Raw genomic sequence first — 24,060 nt, forward strand, 5'->3', positions numbered from 1 at the left:
CAGCTTCAACACTATGATTAGTAAAACCCACTCTAAATATTTTATCAATGACTCATGTCTCCTGGAAAATACAAATGTCATAACTATGCACAACATTTCCCCCACTCTTCATAAACGATTTTAGACCTTAGACCTGCTAGGTTCCAGGACAGAAGTCTCAGTATTTTAGTAGTACAAAAGGGGGTGGTGATGGACGGAGCATCTGAATCAATCAAACACTCACACCCAGTCAAAAGATCTGGGTTTAATCCATCGCCGTTCTTTAGCCCACTCTGCCACCCCAGTTCAGACTTGGCTATATGCAAATCAGTCTGTCCCTGTGCCTCATGGGAACAGTCCAGCCCGAACTGCCAAGCCATGTCTTCCCTGGACCGGAAACAAGCTTCCGAGGAACGGTTTCTGGCATTCCAGCCGTCTTCAGCCGGCTTGCTTGAATCCAGTGGCAAAGTGAGCAAGGGACTCACGTCTGAGCATACCCTGCCACCCTTATGACGGCCAAAAGCGGTACAAAAGGGGGTGGTGATGGACGGAGCATCTGAATCAATCAAACACTCACACCCAGTCAAAAGATCTGGGTGTAATCCATCACCGTTCTTTAGCCATCTCTGCCACCCCAGTTCAGACATGGCTGTATGCAAATCAGTCTGACCCTGTGCCTCATGGGAACAGTCCAGCCCGAACTGCCAAGCCATGTCTTCCCTGGACCGGAACCAAGCTTCTGAGGACCGGGTTCTGGCATTCCAGCCGTCTTCAGCCCGGCTTGCTTTAAATCTAGTGGCAATGTGAGCAAGGGACTCACTTCTGAGCATACCTGCCATACTTATGGCGGCCAAAAGCGGTACAAAAGGGGGTGGTGATGGACGGACCATCTGAATCAATCAAACACTCACACCCAGTCAAAAGATCTAGGTTTAATCCATCACTGTTCTTTAGCCCACTCTGCCACCCTAGTTCAGACATGGCTATATGCAAATCAGTCTGACCATGTGCCTCATGGGAACAGTCCAGCCCGAACTGCCAAGCCATGTCTTCCCTGGACCGGAAACAAGCTTCCGAGGACCGGTTTCTGGCATTCCAGCCGTCTTCAGCCCTGCTTGCTTGAATCCAGTGGCAAAGTGAGCAAGGGACTCACGTCTGAGCATACCCTGCCACACTTATGGCGGCCAAAAGCGGAAAAAAATGGGGTGGTGATGGACGGAGCATCTGAATCAATCAAACACTCACACCCAGTCAAAAGATCTGGGTTTAATCCATCACCGTTCTTTAGCCCACTCTGCCACCCTAGTTCATACACGGCTAGATGCAAATCAGTCTGACCATGTGCCTCATGGGAACAGTCCAGCCCGAACTGCCAAGCCATGTCTTCCCTGGACCGGAAACAAGCTTCCTAAGACCGGTTTCTAGCATTCCAGCCGTCTTCAGCCCGGCTTGCTTGAATCCAGTGGCAAAGTGAGCAAGGGACTCACGTCTCAGCATACCCTGCCACACTTAGGGCGGCCAAAAGCGGTACAAAAGGGGGTGGTGATGGACGGAGCATCTGAATCAATCAAACACTCACACCCTGTCAAAAGATCTGGGTTTAATCCATCACCGTTCTTTAGCCCACTCTGCCACCCCAGTTGAGACATGGCTATATGCAAATCAGTCTGACCCTGTGCCTAATGGGAACAGTCCAGCCCGAACTGCCAAGCCATGTCTTCCCTGGACCGGAAACAAGCCTCCGAGGACCGGTTTCTGGCATTCCAGCCGTCTTCAGCCCGGCTTGCTTGAATCCAGTGGCAAAGTGAGCAAGGGACTCACGTCTGAGCATACCCTGCCACACTTATGTCGGCCAAAAGTGGTACAAAAGGGGGTGGTGATGGACGGAGCATCTGAATCAATCAAACACTCACACCCAGTCAAAAGATCTGGGTTTAATCCATCACCGTTCTTTAGCCCACTGTGCCACCACAGTTCAGACATATCAGTCTGTTCCTGTCTCTCATGGGAACAGTCCAGCCCGAACTGCCAAGCCATGTCTTCCCTGGACCGGAAACAAGCTTCCGAGGACCGTTTTCTGGCATTCCAGCCGTCTTCAGCCCGGCTTGCTTAAATCCAGTGGCAAAGTGAGCAAGGGACTCACGTCTGAGCATACCCTGCCACACTTATGGCGGCCAAAAGCTGTACAAAAGGGGTTGGTGATGGACGGAGCAACTGAATCAATCAAACACTCACACCCAGTCAAAAGATCTGGGTTTAATCCATCACCATTCTTTAGCCCACTCTGCCACCCCAGTTCAGACACGGCTAGATGCAAATCAGTCTGACCATGTGCCTCATGGGAACAGTCCAGCCCGAACTGCCAAGCCATGTCTTCCCTGGACCGGAAACAAGCTTCCTAGGACCGGTTTCTGGCATTCCAGCCATCTTCAGCCCGGCTTGCTTGAATCCAGTGGCAAAGTGAGTAAGGGACTCACGTCTGAGCATACCCTGCCACACATATGGCGGCCAAAAGTGGTACAAAAGGGGGTGGTGATGGACGGAGCATCTGAATCAATGAAACACTCACACCCAGATCTGGGTTTAATCCATCACTGTTCTTTAGCCCACTCTGCCACCCCAGTTCAGACATGACTTTATGCAAATCAGTCTGACCCTGTGCCTCATGGGAACAGTCCAGCCCGAACTGCCAAGCCATGTCTTCTCTGGACCGGAAACAAGCTTCCGAGGACCGGTTTCTGGCATTCCAGCCGTCTTCAGCCTGGCTTGCTTGAATCCAGTGGCAAAGTGAGCAAGGGACTCACGTCTGAGCATACCCTGCCACACTTATGGTGGCCAAAAGCGGTACAAAAGGGGGTGGTGATGGACGGAGCATCTGAATCAATCAAACACTCACACCCAGTCAAAAGATCTGGGTTTAATCCATCACCGCTCAGTATTTTAGTAGGCTCAGGATTTAGTACATATTGCCTCTCCTTTAGGTGGGACAAACAAATAGGTGTAGATAATAATGTAACCATTGAGGTAAGGGACTGCCTCTCCCCATCACTGTTCGTGTTTACTCCAGGTAGCTGTTCCATCATAAAGTGAAGTATGGGAATAATAACCTTCCTCTGCTGTGTTTATTCTAACACTGTGGGGAGACAGTCCCTGTGATGCATGTCAGATATACTTAACCTCGGGATCTGTTTCACCCTTTGGATTTTTGTTTGTTAGTATTATCGTTAGTCTCACATGCTTTAGGTTGTTGCCAGGTCCTTACTTGATAGAAAATGTTTCTGTGTATGTTCAAGGCATGTGTGCTCAAGATACTCATGCTTTGAATACTCCTGCCATTTAGGGCTGGGACAGGATGTTATAAGTTGTTTTATGCAAAGGAGTATATATCTATATATTTATTTATGTCTCTCTATGTATCTTGTGTGTCATTGAATGATTGTGGATGCTTCACACTATATTAATCTTGATAAAGGGGTGTTATTCATATTTCCTTCGGGAAATAGATTCAGAAGGTCATATTAGGTTTCCAGTAGGACATCCCTTTTTATGTTTCTTATTGTCAGAAGCAGCAGAGATAATGGGGCACATGCATCAATGTAAGGAATTGCGATTCCTTAATAGAGTTTTTTAACCCCTTCCATGCTCATGATGAGCTGAGCTCGTCATGAGGCAAAGTGGAGCTGCACTCATGACGAGCTGAGCTCGTCATGACCACACCCATTAACATTATGGCCCAGCACAGGAGGGGTATATCAGCAGCAGCGATGGCGTTAAGGAATCACAATTAAGGACTCTCAATTTCCTGTGCATGTAGGAATCGCTAAATAAATTGTGATTCCTACACATTTGCTAATAGGGAATGCCTACCACTCGCAATTTGTGATTGCCAAAAAGGTAATCTCAAATTGTGCATGCAATTTCAAGAGTGATAGGGGGCCACAAGGCCATCCTGATTCACCCCCAAAACTGGCATGTGTGCACATGTGGCGCACACACATGACCTAAGGGCATGTGTGTTCGCCACATGGTACTTAGAAAAATGCAATTTCTAGCATTTTTCTAAGAAATTGCAGATTACCACCAACTTGAAGTTTATTTTATTTTATTTTATTGTTATTTGTGATTTCTTAATGCTAAGTCGCAATCTCAGATTGCTTCTTGCATTGCATTTAAGGAATCACAAATTGCTATTCTCTAAATGCATTTGCAAAATAGGTAATTGCAAATTTTGAGATTACCTATTTTGCGATTGGGTTTGGGCTTGATGCATCCCAAATGGTTAATTACCCGTCGCAAATGGGCTGATTAGCAGAATCAGCCCCTTTGTGATCAGTAATTAGATTGATGACTGCGCCCCTATGTTTCTTTTATTAGGCATTTGACCCTTTTGGTGCTCCAGTCTTCTTTCCCCTTTTTTGGGGGAGTAAATGGGTCATGTCTGTCTTCTGACAGAGGACTCTTAAAGCTTAAAGACAACTCTTGAATCCTTTTGAACTCTTTCCCTTCAAAGACCGATTTTCTCGAGGTTGTACAGTTGCTTTTATTTGTATGCTCCATGACAGAAGTTAAAGGTTCTATTAAAAGCCAGCACTTGTTTTTCAATCCTACATGCTCTTGGTCAGTCTTTAGTTGACCACCTAGTTCTCCTTGTGACCTTTTGTGGGATTAGTTTACAGATCCTCCTCCAGTGGGATATACCTATGGTATGTAATTCAAAGTTAAGGAATCTGCGGCTAGATGTCTCATTCAGATGTAAAAGTTACTTACCTTTGGTAACACTATATCTGGTATAGCCACAGATTCCTTAATGCGCTGCAAATGACCTTTGAGGTAAGGGTTACACCCCATCAGTGATCAGTTTATGTAGCAGTGATCACTATCTCAATCTATTTTGGGACTAAACAAATCGCTTGACCTGGCCACTTAGCTTTTGTTTAGATGCTGAAATAACATCCATTTCCAAATGCGTGTGGTTGGTAGAGTGGTGATGTGTTTTCTCTCTTTCTTCTGGATGACACACCAGTGAGTAGTATTAATTTCTTTTTTCTTTCTATGAAAGTACAACCTGATGTTGTTTTGTAGGTTCTGTTGGCTTTTGCCATACCTTTTCTTACTACTGCAGAATGGTTCGTAGAGTGCATAGTTTTTTTCCCTATTATAGTTGTTATTCAAAAGGGCGTAGAGTTTCATGTAGCCCTGTGTTTGTTGATTTTTTCGCGGGTAATCATATACTATTTGATGTGATTTCTTTCTTAATGTTTCGAAGGTTTGTTATCTTTTTTGGCACACTGTTTCCACAACTAGTTTCTGTAGTGGCTCTGCGTTCTGGCACAGAAGTGTTCACAGAAGAAACTGATGTCCGCGTGCCGGAGGGGACTTATATGGCTCCACTGACGTCATATTCAGAGACGACATCATCGCAGAGCCGTAAGATGCCGTCCCCCAGCGGCCAGAGGTGCTGCTGAAAAATTTCTGGATCCAGACTGGCACCTGGAGGAATCTGCTGCTAGACTGTGTCTCTACCAGATATAGGGTTACCGAAGGTACGTAACTGTTACATTAAGATTCTTCAAAAAATATGTTAATTGTTTCTCTTTAAGTTCTTTGCATAACAGTGCATCTCATTTATCTTAATAGGGGTAATTTGACTCAAGTGATTCCAGTACAGCACAAGAATTAGTTTGTGTATAATGGAGCTATTTCCCTTTGTACATGGAGTTCTGAATACAAACCCCTCCATAGGGGACAAATCTCTACTTCCCGCTTCTTTATTTTTTGTTTAAATTGGTTTATTGAATTTTCAAATATTCAGTTTTACACATATCAGGTCATACATCAACAATACATTTCGAGATTCAGCTACAGATATTTCCGGGCTTGAATCCACCATGTTTCAGCACAATTAATTGTTACAAAGTCATGCCTAACACATTTGCAGTATTTGTGATGTCTATTGCTAACAATTTCAATCTTTATGTAACATAACCTTAATATAAGAAAAGAACAATACAACCCGCCACCGCCACCATCCATTGCCCACCCATCCCAGTGTCGACTTTCTGAATTCTGGAATAGTTGATGGTTCGTCCTGATAGATGTTAGGTGCTTACCATTCCCACAGCCTTGTTTGTGTGTCTGCCTCACTGTCTATTGCAGTTCTGGCTGGACTGTTCCCTTGAGGCAAAGGGTCAGACTGATTTGCATATGGCCTTGTCTGAACTGGGGTGGCGGAGTGAGGTAAAGAATGGTGATGGATTAAACCCAGATCAGTTGACTGGGGGTGAGTGTTTGATTTGCTCAAACGCTCCGTCCATCATCCCCTTTTGTATCGCTTTGTTTGCCCTAAGTTGGCAGGGTATGCTCAGGCGTGAGTCCCTTGCTCACTTTGCCACTGGATTCAAGATAGCCTGGCTGATGACGGTTATGAACCCGAAACCGGTCCCAGGATGCTTATTTCGGGTCCAGGGAAGATATGGCTTGGCAGTTCGGGCTGGACTGTTCCCGTGAGGCACAGGGTCAGACTGATTTGCATATGGCCATGTCTGAACTGGGGTGGCAGGGTGAGCTAAAGAATGGTGATGGATTAAACCCAGATCAGTTGACTGGGGGTGAGTGTTTGATTTGCTAAAACGCTCTGTCCATCATCCCCTTTTGTATCGCTGTGTTCGCCCTAAGTTGGCAGGGTATGCTCAGACGTGAGTCCCTTGCTCACTTTGCCACTGGATTCAAGATAGCCTGGCTGACGAGGGTTATGAACCCGAAACCGGTCCCAAAATGCTTGTTTCCGGTCCAGGGAAGACATGGCTTGGCAGTTCGGGCTGGACTGTTCCCATGAGGCACAGGGTCAGACTCATTTGCATATGGCCATATCTGAACTGGGGTGGTGGAGTGAGCTGAAGAATGGTGATGGATTAAAAAGTTCTGGGCTTCCCTTGATCAGAATAACTCGAAACCTGGGTACTGGTAACCCACTATGGCAATCGTTAAAAACTTTAGTCCTCTCCCTTCAATCATTTTCCTTAGAAGTACCAGTAAACACAATAGAATGGTTTCTCTGTATCGAACATCAACATGAGTGCCGGGATCTCTTTCTTCTTCTTGTTTGCTTTAACGATAAGATGTTTTACTTGCCTAATATTATTGTGTCTCTGCCGATTTCTTATAAGAAATTATTGGGCTGGGTGTATGAGTGTTAGAAGGACCATTTCCAATCTCAGGGCTAGATGTGTTGTGTAAATTTTAAAGTCAACATTCAGGAGGGCTATTAGCTTGTAAGAGGATCACTGCCCTGGGTCTTTCCTTTTTTTATGGATTATTGTAATAATGGCCTCGGCCATCTTGGGGGATTACACTCGCTAATGTCAAGAAAGATTTATGCAAGTGGGTTAAAGTAGGTGTTAGCTTATTCGAGAAAGCTTTATAAAAACTTCCAGAGAATCTGCAGGTTCCTGGGGCCAGATGTACGACCCACCAATTAGTGGGTCGCAAATTGCATCACATTTTTTACTCAATCAATCAATTTGTCTTTATTCGATCATATTAAAAGGATCATAAAAGCACATATAGATAAGTCACATTTAAAACTAATTTCATAATTCTGTCTTAAAAAAGATACAAATAATACATCACCATTTTTGAGATAAAGACGAAAAATACATAAAATATTAAAAAGAAGAAGTGAGCCTGTTCATGTACTAACTCTGGGTACTTAGGTTGTCATTTTTACATACTCAATGGCATACACGATGTTCCTTTCCTCTTCCTCATGCAAGCCCACAGGAATGACGAAACTGAATAGCAAACCAGAGGGTCGGGAAGTGTTTTCAGAAAGTATAAAGCTACCCGGCACTGCTTAAAAGTCCTTTTGTTTTAAATTGGTTTAAGGTAGACATTCCTATCGCTCTCGTATAGGCTGCAGAATAGGAATATGTGCAATTCTGTTTGAGGTGATAAATTATCACAGGGGCACAAACTTAAGTCAGCTTGATTATATGTTTTTTCCGGATAGCCTAACATTAAAGGTATCAAGTTAGTACGAAACCTTAATAATATAAATCTATGTTGCATCTTGTTTACATTAGTTAAATAGGAAAAGTCTCCTCCAGTTAGAGGTGGGTTGAGGCTATATGCCCCGACTGCATATTTCTCATTTTGTTGTACCCTTCGTTTGTACTTGTTCATCGACATAAACATGTCACTCACTCTCTGTTTGGAAACCTTCTTACAGGGTAGGGGGTCTTTAAAAAGTTTGTGCCGACCAATCTCTCTTAGCCGTGACTCTACAAAGTGGAGCCACCTAGACCTCTTCCACTTGTTCATTGCCAAGCAGCTCCTTAGTATTGACTGGTTCAATGGAACTGTATCTCGCCTCCAAATTGAATGCCAGAGGAGGACTCTGAAATATAAGGTATGTCCATTTCCAAGTGTAAAATACCATTTGAGAAGGAGGAAGGTAAACCCACTACATATTTAAAGAATGCATTTTCAATAGTTTGTAGTGGTGTCGTTGGGGTGCTGCCATACCCTAAACCCCAGCTCCATAGGTCGCTGCTGCTTTAACTCTAGCCTTTTCTACTCTGGTTGTGTATAAGGGAACCAAAAAGAAAAGGAAGAAAAATAAAACCAAAGAAAGAAAAGAACAGGCTGCAGTAGTGACGGAGAAGAGACAGAATCTTGGAAGTGTGATTATCCCTAGACCCCTAATTTTCAATGTGAGTACTTATACTATTCCATTCCACCTGGCATGATGGTGTGTATTTAACATGAGCATGTGCAGGTTGTAGTGTCTGCATTAAATCAGCCTCTGTCAATTTACCATCTCCTTCTGGCATCTCAACGTATTTTTCCCAGAGATAGTTATTGGGCAAACTATTTGGTGTCTTGCCAATGTGGGCGGAGCAAAAATCCTGGAAAAGAGCGCAATCATGGTCCTCAAATCTGATTTTGTCACATTCTTGCGCCACCTTCAAGACCTTCTCATTAGTTTGGAAATTCTGAAATTTCACCACTATATCTTGAGGGCGGTTAGTGTCGGCTGGAGGTCTGGGAACCCATTATGTGCCCTCTGTTCAATAAAATATCTTCTGCTTCAGCTCCCAGCAAGAACTCTGATAACCCCTCCAAAAGCGATTCCAAATTTGAGCCCTTTGTTCTTTTCATTTTTAATATGGATAATAGATTAGTCTTAGTGATGGCCACATTGGTATCCGCTTGGCCCACAGACTCCTCAGTAGTGTGATAATGCAGCAAATAACTTTGTGACCTTGCTTTGTGTTTGCTACCTGAGGTCATGGACTTGCTTCTGCTCCACCTGGATTGCGGTTCTCCTGTGCCTCCTTGTAACCCGCTTGCTCTCCCCTGCCTTTCACCGCTTTTTTGCTCCTTGGAAACTGCTTTTGCCTCTTTGTATCATTTGCCGCTTTTTGCCTCATTGTAACCTGCTTGCTCTCCCCTGTTAGTGTGGAGCGTTTTCCGCCGTATTTTCTCTGGCCCCCTGTGTTTTTTTCCTCGGCCGCTGGTCCCCTCATTAGGACGCCCAGCCCCTGCCGCGTTTCCCGCCACCTCCCCGCCGCTGCCCCCCTGCGGCCCCGCCCCCTTCCCTCGCTCGCCCTTCCCATTCGCCACCCCGCTCCCGCCTCCCAGCTGACCCTCCCTCGCTCCGCCCCCCCCCACTCTCCACATATGGCAGAGTGGCGTACGCGCAGCGGGCGCGCCGATTGTGCGCCGAAGGCACGCCAAAGGCAAGCCCGTCTACGCCCGTCCGTGCCTGGACTGCGCCCAGCGCCAGGACCCCTGGCCCCCGCAGACCCCAGCCCGCCCGCCAGACGTATGACGCCGCCACCCTTAACGCACTCAACGCCGGCCGATTCCCGGGCTGCTACCGAGCCACCCCGAGACGCACCCACGGACCCTTCTGCAGCACCTCCTGCAAGTTCACCTGCATCTGGACCTGCACTACTCAAGCACCAACAAAGACCAAGGCGAGCAACAACAGCAGCCACCTGAAATGCATCCTGCTCAACACCCGCTCCGTCCACAGACACGCTGTCGAGCTCTGGAACCTGCTCGACACCACAGCCCCAGACGTCACCTTCCTCACGGAAACCTGGATGAACGCCTCTTCAGCGCCCGACATCGCCATCGCCATCCCAGACGGCTACAAGATCATCCGAAGGGACCGCATCAACCACACCGGAGGAGGCATCGCCATCATCCACAGGAACACCATCCGCATCACGACCAACACCGACGACACCCTCGCACCAGCCGAGCACCTGCACTTCCAGGTCCACATCAACCCCAAGACCACCCTAAGAGGCACCCTCATCTACAGACCCCCGGGGCAACGCACACAATTCAGCGAAGACATCGCCGACTTCAGCAGCCCGCACGCCCTCTGCTCCGCTGACTACATCCTCCTCGGGGACCTCAACTTCCACCTGGAGAACAACAACGATCGCAACACCATGACCCTGCTGGACAACCTCGCAAACCTGGGACTCAAGCAGCTGGTCACCACCCTCACCCACTACGCCGGACACACACTGGACCCCATCTTCTCATCCAGCAAGGACATCGCCTTCAGCCACGCCACCGGACTCCACTGGACGGACCACAGCTGCGTCCACTTCAGCTTCGGAAGGACCACGATCCACCACCACCAGCAACAGGTTGCACGCAGAAGCTGGAACAAGATCACAGCCGACCAGCTCGCGACCTCCCTGAGCATGAACCCTCCCACCAGCTCAACGAACCCAAGCCAGGCAGCCTCCAACCTCACGAAGTGGATCAGCGACTGCGCAGACGACCTCGCCCCCCTGAGGACCCCGCCTAGCAGACCCGGTAGCAAGAAAGCCCCATGGTTCACCGACGAACTCAAGAACTCCAAGAAGAACTGCCGAGCACTCGAGAGAACCTGGCGTAGAGACCCAACTTCGGACAACATGGCTGCCCTCAAGCTCACCACCCGAAAGCATCACCAACTCATCTACGCCACCAAGAAAACCGCATTCAAGGAACGACTGGACAACAACGCACACAACAGCAAGGAACTCTTCAACATCATCAAAGAGCTCTCCAACCCCAACGCCGGAAACAACGACCTCACCCCTTCGCAAGACCTCTGCAACTCCCTCGCCTCCTACTTCCACAACAAGATCGCAGACATACACAACAGCTTCAGCACTCAACCGACGCACGCCACGACCGAACCATCGCCCCCCACCACCACCCTCCGCGCCTGGACTCCCATCACCACCGAAGACACCGTCCGCACGATGAACTCCATCCACTCCGGATCTCCGACTGACCCATGCCCTCACCACGTCTTCAACAAGGTCATCGCTGTCATCGCACCCCACCTGCGGGACATCATCAACACCTCCTTCGACACCGCTACCTTCCCGGAGAGCTGGAAGCACGCCGAACTCAGCGCCCTACTCAAGAAGCCATCAGCCGACCCCACCGACCTCAAGAACTACCGCCCCACCTCGCTGCTCCCGTTTCCTGCAAAAGTCATTGAGAAGACCGTCAACAAGCAGCTGGCCGCCTTCCTCGAGACGAAGGGATCCCTCGACCCCTCGCAGTCTGGCTTCCGGGCCAACCACAGCACCGAGACCGCCCTGATCGCAGCCACTGATGACATCCGAACTCTGATCGACAACGGAGAAACAGCGGCCCTCATCCTCCTAGACCTCTCCGCGGCCTTCGACACTGTCTGCCACCGTACCCTAGTACAGCGCCTCAGCAACGTCGGAGTCCAGGAGAAGGCACTGGAGTGGATCATCTCCTTCCTCGCCGGAAGGACACAGACAGTCCGCCTCCCTCCGTTCAGATCTGAAGCCACCGAAGTCATCTGCGGCGTTCCTCACGGCTCCTCGCTCAGCCCAACCCTCTTCAACGTCTACATGAGCCCCCTCGCAGACATCGCACGCCATCACAACCTCAACATCATCCCCTACGCCGACGACACCCAGCTGATCCTCTCCCTCACCGGTAGACAGTCAAAATATCGAGTTGGAAATATCGACCTACCATAATATCGAGTCTGAAATATCGAAGGAGCATAATATCGAAGGCAAGAATATCGTAGGACAGAATATCGACCCAAGGTAAGTAATATCGATATACTTAATATCGATGTAAGTAATATCGAAGTTAGTAATATCGATAGCATATATATCGATGTTAATAATTTCGATGACACTAATATCGATATTTGTATTATTTTATAGTTTTTTATTATGTATGTGTTATATGTTTAATTTAAGTATTTAAAATAATTACTATCATATGTGTATACATTTTCTATAATAATATATAAATTTATAAGGAAATTAGATGTTTTAGTACCGGAGCGGGTTGTGGGTTTATAGGGGAATAGGGTGGGAAGTAATTTAATTATGGTAAGTTGATTAATAATTAGTAGGATTAATTAATTAATTATAATTATTTGCTAATTAATATTGATTAATTGGGAAATTATTAATTGATTAATTGATATATATTTTCTGTAGCGGGATGTGGGTTTATAGGGGAATAGGGTGGGGAGTAATTTAATATTAATTAATTAATTAATATATGTTTTTAAATATTTATAACTAATTAATTGGCAAATAATTAATATTAATTAGTTAATTAATTAATATAATTTTGAACATATTTTAAATTAGTAATTAATTGGTAATTAAATAATATTAATTAGTTAATTACATTAATTAGAGTAATTTATTTATATATATAATTTTTAGTTACTGTTAATTAATTATTTGGGGAAATATGATATTAATGATTAAATTATATTAATTACAGCTTATGTGCTAATATATTTACTTTATTGTTATTGTTAATTAATTATTAATTGCTAATTAAATAATATTATTTAACTTTGGGTTAAGGAGTATTTTTAGGGTTCAGGGTCATTTTTGGGTTTTTGGGTAAAGGGGTATTTTTAGTGTACAGGGTCAGTTTTCAGTTTTTGGGTAGAGGGGTATTTTTAGGGTTCAGGGTCAGTTTTCAGTTTTTGGGTAAAGGGGTATTTTTAGGGTTCAGGGTCAGTTTTCAGTTCATGGGTAAAGGGGTATTTTTAGGGTTCAGGGTCAGTTTTCAGTTCATGGGTAAAGGGTTATTTTTAGGGTTCAGGGTCAGTTTTCAGTTCTTGGGTAAAGGGGTATTTTTAGGGTTAAGGGTCAGTTTTCAGTTCGTGGGTAAAGGGGTGTTTTTTGGGTTCAGGGTCAGTTTTCTCGACTGTTGCACTCTCTGGAGTGGGAATAGTAATTTTATCCCTACGCTATCAAACGCTTTCCCTACTGTTCCACTCTCTGCAGTAGGAATAGTAATTTTTACCCTTACGCTATCCAACGTTTTATATAATTAATTGTTAAAATATCACATGTTTATTTTATTTTTTATATTACTTACATTTTATTTATGTTATTGTTTTATGTTTGTAAATGTATTAGTAAATTAGAATATATTTCATTAATTTATAAATTAGTAAATTAATTATTAATACTTATTGTTCAGTACATATATATTATATCTTTACTGTATATATTTAATTAATGTATTATTAATATATATGTATTATTTAATAATTTTAAACATTATTAGATACTTTTAAATATGTATATTTTATTTATTAGTGTTATATACTTACTTTTACATTTATATATATAAAAAAAAATAACGATATTTTTAACATCGATATTTTTTACATCAATATTATTTTTTCGATATTTTTGTACTTACCATGTTGTAGATAGGATGTCGATATTTTTGCCCTCGATATTGTTGACTCGATTTTCTTGTAGGTCGATATTTCTGAGGTCGAAATTCTGTCAGTGATCCCTCCCTCACCAACGACCCCGCCACCACCAGAGCCAACCTTCACGAAGGGATGAAAGAGGTAGCCGAATGGATGAAGAACAGCCGCCTGAAACTGAACTCGGACAAGGCGGAAGTCCTCATCCTGGGATCCTCACCCTCCGCCTGGGACGACTCCTGGTGGCCCCCTGCCCTAGGCAGCGCACCCAAACCAACAGACCACGCACGCAACCTGGGCTTCATCCTGGACTCCTCCCTCTCCATGACCAGACAAGTCAACGCCGTCTCCTCATCGTGCTTCAACATCCTGCGCATGCTACGTAACCCAGGCCCTCGTCACCAGCCGTCTGGACTACGGCAACTCCCTCTACGCCGGAACAACCGCCAAACTCCAGAAGAGACTCCAGCGGATCCAGAACGCCTCAGCACGACTCATCCTGGACATCCCCCGTCGCAGCCACATCTCCGGACACCTGAGAGACCTGCACTGGCTCCCGGTCAACAAGAGAATCACCTTCCGACTCCTCACCCACGCACACATAGCCCTACACAACCAAGGCCCAGGATACCTCAACAGCCGCCTCAACTTCTACGCTCCCAAACGCCAGCTCCGATCGACCGGCCATGCCCTTGCCGCCGTCCCCCGCATCCGAAGAGCCACCACAGGGGGACGGTCCTTCTCCTACCTCACCGCCAAGACATGGAACTCCCTACCGACCCACCTCGGCCTGACCCAGGACCACCTCGCCTTCAGGAAGCAACTCAAGACCTGGCTGTTCGAGCAGTAGCGGACCCCCCTCCCCTAGCGCCTTGAGACCCTCTGGGTGAGTAGTGCGCTATATAAATGATATGATTGATTGATTGATTGCTTTATTTAATCCCCTTTGGCTTAGGGTTACAATCCTCCTGCGTCTTGTTGCTTGCCTCCAGAGCCAAATATAAGAGACTTCTTACATGCTTATGCAGCTACTCTCAATGATCCGTCTCCTCTCCCCCAGATGGAGTGCAGAAAACATGGTTCCTTTGGCTCATCGATGTTCCTGGTTCACTTGTGCTGGTATTCCCGAACTGCTGTCAGGACATATGTTTTACTCCTTTTGTCCATTTCTATTAAAATTGTAATTTCTTCCCAATCAGTGTCTTAGGCAGAGAGAAGTACCCGTTGATATACTCAAGTGCTCCCACCAGGGAGGTTGCGTCTCTTCATTCAAGGTATTGGCACTTCAATGTAAGTTCGATCCTCAGTGATTCTGGGATCACTCGCATGCTTCCCTGGGTTTTCAGCAGCAATTGGCCAACTCGGTCCATGCACGCTCCACTGGCAACTTTTGATAGTTCTCCCTCGAGAATATTCCTGCAGTGGTCTCTAAAGCACTCTCTTCCCCCCTAAGGAGAGACCAAGCGCAACTCAGTTACAAACTCTACTGGCTCTTGGTGACTGGGGCCAAGGGACAACCTCATACATACACTTGTTTGTGACACTACTGGTCCTGGAGTCATCACAAAAGCACAAACCTAGGGAACCTTGGTTGGCATCAACACCAAAGGAATTGGGCAAGAAATATGAGATCTCCCAAATACTCCCTAGCCAAAATGAATGGCTACTTTCACCTTAATGCACTCCTGGACTCTGACAAGACAAGCATCAAGTCTTGCTTTTGGCCGACAGTCTCCATCTCTTTTGTCAGTCTCATAAACACAGACAGACTTAAAAATGTGGAGTCCGCGAAAAAAGATTGTAACATCTTCCCAGCACCTCTCTACTCTCTTTCTGCTGCTCATGTTTATAAACATAGTGTCAAGCTGTACCCCGTTCACATATCTATCGTTCATGTCATTTTGCAGAGAGTCTGGCAGAGGCTTTCTCTCTTTAACTTCCTCTTGCATAGCCATGATGTTAACTGTGTAATCTCTTCAGTTTATTCTCCTGGAACACCTTCATGTATTCCTTTGGGCATCTCTGTCCACCAATTTGTTGACTCAAGAAACCTACTGCACTACCTTGTGCAGCCCACACCACTTATCCACCAAAGCTTTAGGACAAATGGGCTTCAGCATCAACACCTTCTGACGCCCTGCTAACAATCTGCACCCCATTCTGATTATGACACTCTTTCAGCTGCTCTTTGCAAGCCTGAAGATTTTTCTTTATTTGACCTATGTATTGTCCTGAGGACAATCATGTAATTCACAAAATGCTCCTGAAGTGATTCAGAAGTTCCTATACACTCCTTGAACAAAGTGAGTGGGCAATAAACTATTTGCACAAGCAGAGAAGTTCAAAAGGAACAGAAACCAACTCCTTTCTGTGCAAATTCCATGTAAGCACACAAGAAACATGGCAGAATAAGATTCCACTTCCTCCTGAGGTTCTCTGGTAGCGTTCCCATCATGCTATTAATGGTCTTGTTAAACCGCTCCACTAATTGGACTGTATGCCTCTGAGAAGTGCTAGCTACTACATCTCTCTCAAATAAAAGGAAGTAACATTGGTTCCTCTGTCTGAAATCCAACTATAGAAAATATTGAAAGGAGAACCTAGTCATTATGTTTACACCTTTACTCCTCAGATGCACCACCTGGATACCTGGTGGCATGATTTACCGTAACCAAATTGGCCAACAGCATCTATTCCCACTTGTTCAAATGGAACACCTTTAACTGGCAGAGGCATTAATGGTGCCTTGATCTTACCTCGGACATACCACTCATTTGGCAAGTGGGACTGGTTCCTTAGAACCTCTTTGTGTGTCTGTATAACCCAGTCCAGTAGAACAGAGGGTGCAACCTAGCCTGGGTCTTGCTAATGGCACTTTGTGGACCGAAGACAACAGGAAGTTTGTGCCCACTAGTGGGACCACTTGTCTCTTGCTAGCTCCTGGCTTAAGATTAAGAGGTGCACTATAAAGCAGTTAATCCTCACAGCTAACATAATGCTTTTTTCGCCAACCCATCGCTGAGCTGTTCATAGTTTTCCTTCTGAAGACGCACCAGCGAAGGGCACTCAAATTGCTCTGCCAAATTCCTGGGATAGGTACCCCAGTAGCTAAGCTAACACCCCCTGAAACTCTGTCAGTGAGCCAAACTCCAGCATCTGGTCTGCTTGGGATATCTTATCATTTGCTCTTTCGGGAGCATGGGCAATGGATGCCATTGCGAGTGCCTTCTCAGAGTCAGCCCATATTCTTTAACTACCCTCTTCTGGTATAGACAAATCTGGATTGGTCCCACTTGCCTCTTGAGGTTTCAGCCTGTGCTCTGGTTAACACAGCTGAAGGGGTTCAAGCCATGTAGGGTTCAAGTCTTGTACAAAACAAAGTGCAACCGAAAATTTGCTGTTGCGTTATTCAGCACCATGCTGCTCCCTCACTTACACCTCAACCATTCCGACTTGCCATTGATCTCTACCTCAGCTCTGGCAATGGCGTTTTCCATTTCATCTCCACTAGCTACCAAACCTGTACGTAGGGCAACAGGGAGAATCTCCTTGGGTTTGAGATACTTCCTCTTAACCATAGTTCTATACACCTCTGTATCTGTTGGGCCAGGAACTTTCCTCACTTTAATACTAACTTCTCACACAAACCCCATCCCTCCCGGTTCGTGGCAGAGAACTGTAGAGCCGGGCAGAGTGCCCCCAGGAAAACTCTCCACTCATTTCTCATGAATTGATTTCATTGGATTGTAGCTAATGACCCCTCTTATCTAGCACCTTCACAGTGGGCTTAAAAACCTCTAAAACAGTAGCTTCAGCTCTTTTCATTCGGGCTGTGTACATCTTTCCCTTTAGTGGTCTCTTTAATACCCCTTAGGACCTAAGCTGGTAGTAAAGAGACCGCTAATGGGAAAGAGGGGAAGGAACTGGCAAGTGGATAGAAAAATAAAAAAATCACAGGAGAACTTTAGTAGTCCGACTAAATCTGAAATAAGTCATAAAAAAGGGCCCCTAGATAAATCTTTGAGGACATTACAGATCTCCAAAGTGTGTAAACTTCCTACTGGTTTTCAAGCAGCAGCGATAAGGCCTATAGATAGGTCCCCTAAAAATGACACCATACCTCCGAGCCATAATTCAGGTTGTGGAGAAGGATATAATGCCCGAAATGAGGGGATAGGTGGAAAACTCCAGCCTACCTTTAATCTGAGCAAAGTTAGGTGAGTCACATGCATACTTCTTGGGTGAAGTAGGGGAACGTGAGAAGGCCGTAGAGTATATCAAGATGGTTCAGTAGGCAAATAAAACAGGAACAAAGACAAATCAGGAGCTTGCACAGTGCAGCCTCATGAATAAGTTTGATAGATTAGCCACTATCGTCGAGAATGATAAAAATTATGTAATAGAGAGATCTGGAGATGGGCAAGGAATAGAGTATGCCTCGCACTTTCACACTTAAGAAGAACCTGACCCAGGCTCTAACCCCTATTTCCCATAAGAAATCATCTTTATTATCTAATATGCCACCCACTAACCAGTCAGCACAATGCCAACAAAAGTAATGGCAGAAGTAAGGAGCAGGTTTAAAGTTTCTGAGGGAAACTAAAAAGAGATCCAGGAGGCATGCTCCTTATTGTAGAAATAAATTGTTGAGATTGGGAGCAGAAACACTATATTGGGAAATGTACTGTAGCAAATAAAAAAGACATAGAAAAAGAATACAAAAGAAACCTCCCAGTTAAAGTCACACGACAAATTTAAAAATGTATATTGATAATCTTGAAAGGTTGGAGAACCACTTCAGGAGGAATAATCTTACAGGCACATGCATCATTCTATGAATTTGCGATTCCTTATTAGCGATTTTTAAGGAATCGCAAATAAGGAATCGCAAATCGCGATGCATCATAAATTTAGCGAATAAATAATCTGTCAAAATCGCAGAAATATTAGCGATTCTGGATTTCGTAAATTGCGATTTTGCAATTTGCAAAATCGCAAATTCCGGAGTCGCACATTGATGCATCTTGATGACATCAGAACCAGGAAGTCTGCACTCCAAGCCTCATTTTCAGTGCAGAGGCTCAGGGAGAGGAGGGAGCTGGCTCTGGGAGCAGAAGAGGTGTTGGAGAGAGAGATTGCAAACACCTGGCAACCAACTGAAAATGAAAGCTGCACAAACAGCAGAGGACAGCCAAACAGGCAGAAAAAGAAAACTGACATTTTTTGAAAAAGAAATTGAAACACTGAGGGAGTAGTGTACAGCCATGAGAAGCTTTTTGGCTAAGCTTCATTGAAAGTACCAGAGCAGGAGAAAAGGAAAATATGGATCCGGATCCAGAACCGATTAAATGCAATTGGGGTGACACACCGCACCAATGATGAGCTAGAAAAGCGATGGTACGATCTGCGTAGTCGGGCTAAGGTGCGCATTGAAGACTGGTTGAAGGAGGCACATAAAACAGGAGGGGGAACACCAACAGACACTGGAAACACTCCACTGGAGGACTTGGTGGAATCCACAATCCAGCCTGAAGCTGTTGTTGGTGTGACACAGCTGGACACCTCAGGAACTGGACACACATCTGAAGGTAAAAGGAATGCATGTTGCCATTGTCCCAATTACTTAAGTCAGAACTTGAGCTCAGCACAGCGTAAGTGCACACTGTGAAGCATTTAGTACATTTGTTATCAAAAAGGGAAGTGCATCATGGGAGATGTAGGTAGGGCAAGCAGTTCGAATGATAAACACACACATATGGAAAAAACTAATACAAATAGTGTAGCAGATGTCCAAATGTATTGAAAATGTAATAATTGTCAACTTTGACATGACCTCACAAGCATGAATTAATGTTTTTATGCACTGTTTAACCTCACAAATGCAGAACATGTTGAGCTAAAGTTTCATAAGTCTGTAGGGGCAAGTAGATGGAGCTGAATTGGTAACATGGAATGTGAACTAATACCCCAAAAACTCAGATATGTTCACAATATTATGCATACCCTGAGAGTTTGGATACTTGGAAGGAATGTGCTGGAACACAGAGACAGTGCACAGGCCATTCAAAAAAGTATGATCACTTTTCAAAGTTTGATTTTTTTTGTAGTAGATACTCTTTTGGCTAAAAATTTGACAAATAACGCATCAACCAATCCATATTTCTCACCATGCAGGTTTTGAACTCGAGCTGTAGACTCACTCACATCTCACTAAGAGATGGACTATGGATTGTAAGTTGTTTCAATGAAAAGATCCTGATTAATACCAAAGAATATTTTTATTTTAAACTTAGTACAGCGGGTCTTGATATAGTTTGACATGCTTATAAAGCAGTGTTGAGAGGGTGTTAAACCTGACATCATTGACGTGTGTCTCCCTTCCTCTTTTACTCCTCCTGTCTTGTATGTTGGCTGGATGTAGATGTTCTGGGCGTCGTGCCACTGCTAATCAGTGCTACAGCGCCCATGCTCCCTGTATATAAATGACTGTATGAATAAGGAAAACTCTAATGCTTACATTTGTTTAGCCTGTTTGGTAAGGATTACTTCTTAGCACCCTATCCGGCCCTAGAAACCCAATAGGAACTTCGAGATTGATATGTGTATACTCAGGCCAGGGCGAACCACCTTTTAGTAAGGACCGTTTAGGTAGCACATGTTGTGAAATGCCTTTCCTGAAAACGTGGTAGTTTCTTGCCTAAAGCTTTACTGCAGACTGTTGCGAGTATGCGTATTGGCCATCTGGTTTTGGACCAGAAGGGCCAGCTGGGTCAGACCTAGCTTGAGAGAGAGATCGATATTGCAAGTGTGGGGAGGGGTCACTCCTTGATCCGAGCAGGGCCGTGCCTGACAAGGTGAATGATGGCTCCACCTCCCACTGGGTGTCGGATAGCAGACCCCCTCTTTCTGAAAGGGCAGGATGTCGCCTCGTAAACCAAGTGTGCCCAAACCCACAGAACTGGTTCTGACTGGAGTCAGTGATTTGCAACCTTGGAGAACAAAGACTTTTTAGGTATAAAATGCTGGGCTGGAACTTTGGCCAAGTGTGTTCCTTCTGGATGTCAAGACAAAACTCGGTCCGAGTGAACAGAGGAAAGGACTTTGCAACTTTCACCAAGCTTGCCGAAGAAACTACCCGAGGGCCTAAATCGAGAGACCCTCCTGCCGAAGTCTCAGGGACATTAGACTTCCCCCGTCAGCCGTCGGAATTCCTGTGCGAGGAGTTCTGCTTGCAGGTGAGGCCTCTGTCGAGTAATCCGGAGCCTCTAGTTCTCCTGTGAGGAGCATGGAATGGGCCTCTTAGGAACCTTTGCTAAACCTGTGTGGGCCGCTGCAAGTAAGAGACAGCTGCGCTGCTGAGAGCCCTCCCGAATCTGAACTGAGACCTTCTAAACTTTTCCTTAACCTATTCAGGCCGCTGCAGCTAAAAGAGAGCTGCCGCCGCTGAGCGCCCGCCTGACTCTGAACCTTTGAACCTTTCTTTGCTAAACCTGTGTGGGCTGCTGCAGCTAAGACGAGAGCTGCCGCTGCTGAGAGTCTGTCTAAATCCGTACCCTCCAACCTTCCCCCGGATCCGTGTGGCCCGCTGCAGCTGAGGGAGAGCTGCAGCCGCTGAGAGAATCCGGAATTAGCACCTCCGGACCTCCCGCTGAATCTGCGTGGACCGCTAAGCGTCCACCGTTTTGCCAGCCTGGTCGAGGGTATCCCTGATCCTGTGGGCCACAGCAGCCAAGAGAGAGCTGTAGCCGCTGAGTGCCCGCACCCTTTGCTACTGTGCACCATCATGATTTGTCCCGTGGGCCGCTGCAGCCAAGAGAGAGTTATAGCTGCTGAGTGCTCACACCCTTTGCTACTGTGCACCATCGTGATTTGTCCTGTGAGTCGCCGCAGCCAAGAGAGAGCTGTAGCCGCTGAGGACCCACTCCCTTTGCTACTGTGCACCATTGTGATTTGACCCATGGCTGCCTCAGCCAAGTGGGAGCTGTAGCCGCTGAGTGCCCAAACCCTTTGCTTCTGTGCACCATTGTGATTTGTCCCGTAGGCCGCCGCAGCCAAGAGAGAGCTGTAGCCGCTTAGTGCCCACCACCCTTTGCTACTGTGCAACATCGTGATTTGTCCCGTGGGCCGCCGCAGCCAAGAGAGAGCTGTAGCCGCTGAGCTCCCGCACCCTTTGCTACTGTGCAACATTGTGATTTGTATCTTTGGCCGCCGCAGCCCAGAGAGAGCTGTAGCCGCTGAGTGCCCACCACCCTTTGCTACTGTGCAACATCGCAATTTTTCCCGTGGGCCGCCACAGCCAAGAGAGATCTGTAGCCTCTGAGGGCCCGCACCCTTTGCTACTTTGCATCATCCTAATTTGTCCCGCGGGGCGCCACAGCTAAGAGAGAGCTGTGGCCACTGAGCTCCGGCACCATTGACAACTTTGCATCCTTTGGAATTGTCTCATGGCCGCCGCAGCTAAGAGAGGCCTGCTGCCGCTGTGAGCCCACCACGGAGCTGCACGACGAGAGTCATCGCCACCGCCAGCCCACGTAGCCGCACGCTGCTGCCACTGAGCACCCGCCTGTCCCAGAATGCCCGAATCACTGTGAGTGCCCTCTGCGGACCTCAGCTTGGGGTCGCTGGGAGTCCGCCTGTCATTGTCTCCTCTTCTTCGAGAAGCTATGTGCTGTCTCCCCTTTCAACAACAGGTATCTGGTGGGCAACCGATCGTGTAGGCCCCGGCCCTAAACTCAGTCAGTGTTACGCTTTGGGGAATACGTTGTTGTCTCTTTGAGTCCCTACAGGTTGACGTGAATTGTAGTTGTTGAAACACTTTGAGAGTTTTGAGTTAAACGGTTAGATAAAGATATTATTTTTCTATATCCACCTGAGTTGTGTCCTTTTGTGATGTCATTGCTGCCTTATTGTACATGGTCATAAAGGTTTAATGCACTGCCTCTGAGATAGGCCTAACTGCTGGTGCTACTTTACCCCAGGGTTGTGCAGGGGTTGTCCAAGGGGGTGACCCACTTGCCCTGACTTAGGAAGAAGGGTCCCTATTTGGACAGTGGTGCCAGCCAGTGCCAACTAGAGACCCTCATTTCTAACAGAGGCGGAATAACAAATGCCTCAAATCACAAGTCTAAGCTTGAGTGGCCGAGGCAAAGATCCAGAAGATCCAAAGTCAAGTTCAAATATGTACAGATTCCGTTATTCAAGACCATCTGAATATAGATCTAGCAAGGGCACAACAGGATTTCAGGATTATGCTTGAATTTTTTTTGTCGTAAAACGTTGAAGAATTATAACCTTAGCAACTATGAGTTTGGAGAGAAAAGAGGAGCCATGTTGACCTGGAAGGCTAGAACATATACTATTAGAAACCATATCAGGGAAGTAAGGAACCTCCTGACAAAACAGGTGATGTATAGCCCATTAGAATTAGAGGAAATATTCTGAAATTACCACAAAACAGTCATAGGGAATATCTTATTACACACTCAGTAGTAACACAAGAATAGCTTAATAAAATCAAATGTATGTGGGTAACTCAAGAGCAATTGGATGAACTATATCGCCCAGTGTAGGAGAAGGAGATAGCATCAGCTTTGAGTAAACGAAAAAGAGGTAAAGCCGTAGGCATACATGGCATTCAGGAAAGTGTATAAAGCTTTGACAGCTACAATACCTTTGGTTCTAAGGAGGCAGTTTAACTTAATCTTTGTAGACAGGAAAGACGTACTATAATATTGGAACAAAGCCATAATAGTTCTTATCTTGAAACCGAACTAAGACCCTAGGTGGTGTGAATCTTACAGCCCAACTTGTTGCTTAACAGTGATTATAAGATCTTTACTGGGATTCTTACTCGGAGATTTAAGTAGAGTTGCAGGACTGTTAATTCATGAAGATCAGAAGGGCTTTATTCCTAGTAGGCAGATTCTGGACACAAACATTGCTTGGATCCATTAATTTAACAGAACAGACCCAGGCCCTACTTGCCATTATCACACTAAGAGGCATTTGATAGTGTAAATTGGGAACTTTTTTATGGCAGCTCTCAACCAATTTGGTATAAAGGGAGGCTTCACCAGTGCAAAATAGATGCTATAGATGCTATATAAGGCCCATTTATCAAGGATCCTAGTAAATGGCAAATTATCCTCAAATGTTCGAATTAAAAGGAGATCCCAGTAGGGGTGCTGTGGTATGTTCCATTTTTCTCTACCCATATTCCTTTGTCTTTTCCCTTCCCCCACACCCTCTTTCATTGTTTTGGTATGTCCTCACAACAAATGCAAGGTTATGAGATTTCGATTGGTGCCAGTTAGGGCTTT

At 45.7% G+C, this 24,060-nt stretch overlaps 1 protein-coding gene across 5 annotated transcripts in view; it reads left to right on the forward strand.

Annotated features, from left to right (window-relative positions):
* LOC147711220 (uncharacterized) overlaps positions 1 to 24,060 on the forward strand; it is a 197,131-nt gene that overhangs the window by 95,523 nt on the left and 77,548 nt on the right. Inside the window, exon 2 of one of the 5 annotated variants that reach the window (XM_086922002.1) lies at positions 5,284 to 5,522. The exons of the other annotated variants lie outside the window; for them this stretch is intronic. The gene's annotated coding sequence lies outside the window, so the exon portion shown is untranslated. The remainder of the gene's footprint in view (positions 1 to 5,283; positions 5,523 to 24,060) is intronic. 5 annotated transcript variants of the gene reach the window in all.

This window comes from Lissotriton vulgaris, chromosome 5 (assembly GCF_964263255.1).
Source record: "Lissotriton vulgaris chromosome 5, aLisVul1.2, whole genome shotgun sequence".
Taxonomy (NCBI): Eukaryota; Metazoa; Chordata; class Amphibia; order Caudata; family Salamandridae; genus Lissotriton; species Lissotriton vulgaris.